Source organism: Aplysia californica, unplaced genomic scaffold (genome assembly GCF_000002075.1).
Source record: "Aplysia californica isolate F4 #8 unplaced genomic scaffold, AplCal3.0 scaffold00247, whole genome shotgun sequence".
Classification (NCBI taxonomy): Eukaryota; Metazoa; Mollusca; class Gastropoda; order Aplysiida; family Aplysiidae; genus Aplysia; species Aplysia californica.
The window spans coordinates 720,662-723,425 of NW_004797517.1; the positions used below are offsets into that span (position 1 = coordinate 720,662).

Genomic DNA, 2,764 nt, shown 5'->3' on the forward strand with positions numbered 1-2,764 from the left:
CCCCCCCCTTTCCCACTGCCCGAAATCAAGATCCGCCTCTGATTCTGTGAGGTTCACGAGTCCTGAAAGCTTCCAGTCTCTGCTCTCTTCATTCCTTCTTAGTTCCACCCCGCGACACCACGGCGGCGACACCGCGCGACGAGCAAGGAGTCGCATCAATATTTCAGAAGCACACGTTAACTCTGGCAAACAAACTCGACGTTCCGCGATTCAGGCGCCCTCCGTGGTAATTGTTCTAATCTCAGAGGGCTTGATGTGATGTGATATTGCACACTCCCATATTCCTCTTTTTACCACTCATTTCTCCATCCACAGATTAAAGCCTGTGGAAGGAATTGCCAAAGTGCCTTGTTTGAAGGATATAATATATTGACACATTCATCCCCCTTTTTGTCGTCACTGACTGGTTCTCTTTTGGTCAAACTCGTTTGATTACTCACAAGCAGTGTACTTGCTCTATATTTAAAGATATTTGTGGTGGCTTACGTGTTCGTGCTACAGACAGCTGTGAATACAAACGATTCATTCATACAGCTGAGTTTGGAATTACATTGAAGCATGGGCAGCTGGTGAATTTACAAGATTTTTGTTGACATGGTGAGTATTAGAGGTATTGGTCGGTATTAATCTACTGTTATTTGAGATCAACAGTTGCCACAGTTATGACAATCAGCATCAACAACATAAGCATCAAGAGCCAAAGCAACGCCGACAGTGGCAGCATCACGACAACAACAACAACAACAACAACAACAACAACAACAACAACAAGGACAACAACAAGAACAACAACAAGAACAACGCCACCACGACCAACAACAGCAGCTACAACAACGAGAACAAAAACAAAAACAACAGCTACAACTAAAACAACAGCAACAATAACAACTATCAATTACATCACCTATACACTGACTACAAAACCTCGAAAAGATTCACTCATCATAGCCAATTTTTGACAAACCTGCCACTAAGCTGGTAGATATGTTGGCAAGGTATGGGCCCTGCTAAAAGATGTGATACTTTTAACCACTCTTGGCCAGCGAAAAAGTGCGATATTATAATCTCCCTCCTATTCGCATCCTTTATTTATCATATTCGCAATTTCCGTTACAGGCATTGTCATATGATCCAGGCCATTATAGCCTTCCTTGCGTAAGGGCTGCTTGGGTTCTCACTTCTTACGCATGTGACAACTCTCGTGAGCATAATGGTTACAACTCTCCAGCGCGTGCGCCAAGTGATAATCAAACAACTCGTGAGATCAACAATATTGTACAACCACCCGGGCAATAAATTAGAATCACTCTGAAGCATGCATGACGGTGATCCTTGTTCATCCGTGGGTGTTATCTCGTTACGTGATGCAATGTCCACTAAGCCAGTCAGACATAAGAGTTCCGAAAAACGAAAATACGCTCTGTCGTTCTATTACGTCGTGCTTTTCCCAGGATTTTGTTGTCGTGACTCTTGCTGTTTAGGGTGATGTTGTTTTTGCTGTTACTGTTGCTGTTTATGGTGATGTTGTTTTTGCTGTTACTGTTGCTGTTTATGGTGATGTTGTTTTTGCTGTTACTGTTGCTGTTTTTATGACCCCTTATTGACATTGTTGTTGGCATTGTTGTTGTTGTTGGTGTTGTTGTTGTTGTTGTTGTTGTTGTTGTTGTTGTTGTTGTTGTTTGCTTTTGCTGCTGTTGTTGCTGTTGTTGCTGTTGCTGTTGTTTTTGTTGTTGTTGTTGTTGCTTTAGAAAGCTTTGATATGGCCACACGCTACTCTCATTGTGATCTTGCTGATCTCTGTCACCTTCCTCTTTTCTCTCTCCCAGGAATCACCCTCTTCTAGGTTCTCAAAAGCTCGATTGTCGGGGGAAATACATGTAATGAGAATGATTTCCAGCATGTTCATTGGTTTTTGGTTTTATTGTGATCGTACATAAGTCTTCTTGGATTGACACCATATTTCGAAACTTCATTTCCCACTCCCCGCCCTAATGATGAAATAATAGCGACACTTAAGGTAAGTTAATGGCAGAAATAACAGCAGTTTATCCATGGAGTGCCGACATAATTGTTCATGCCGTCAGTTCTCAAGAAAAATCCGCCCGTCGATTACAAGGACTCTTTTTCTTAGCGCTCAGCAAAGGAGGAAGTTGTAGTATTGATTTTTCTGCCACTTCATCTGTCTTGCGGTGAATTTTCTGGTTCGTTTTAAGGGAACGATTTGTGGGGGTAGGTGATTATTTCCGAGTCTTATTTACTTGGGTTTTCAGCCTTCGCAGGAGTTAAAATAAATATTTAGTTAGAGTATCTGTTTAGATCTAGTGTTCATTCTACACATTTTCTCGAGGAAAAATCAACATAAAGAAATCAAATTCCACATAGAAAACTAAAACTAAAAAAATAGAAGGGAATGTAACACAAAACCCCCCACATCAAACAACAAAATAGAGTTAGATTATGAAATGTAATAAGGGAGAGACAAGTGAAATTTGTGACGTTACGTGCCAGTCTAATATAATCTTTGCCTGTTCAAATTCTACCCAAGTTAAGTGGGCCGCAATAGGTTATTCAAGATGGTCCCGAGCACATCCATCCTACCTCTCTGTCTTTTTTCTCCCTCACACTCATCATCACGCGGTCTTTCTTTATCCCAAACACAACCCCACACACGTTCAGACAGACGCATAGACACAGATGCATACACACATACACACGCTCAAACACACTCGCACACTTACACGTATGCCCAGACACACAAACACCC

The 2,764-nt window shown here is 41.7% G+C and overlaps 1 long non-coding RNA gene across 1 annotated transcript in view; it reads left to right on the plus strand.

Moving 5' to 3' along the window:
- The first annotated feature begins 845 nt into the window (after positions 1–845).
- The window catches only part of LOC118477842, a 5,299-nt gene continuing 3,380 nt past the window's right edge, over positions 846–2,764 (plus strand). The window contains exon 1 of the long non-coding RNA XR_004858640.1: positions 846–1,342. This is a non-coding gene — a long non-coding RNA (uncharacterized LOC118477842). The remainder of the gene's footprint in view (positions 1,343–2,764) is intronic.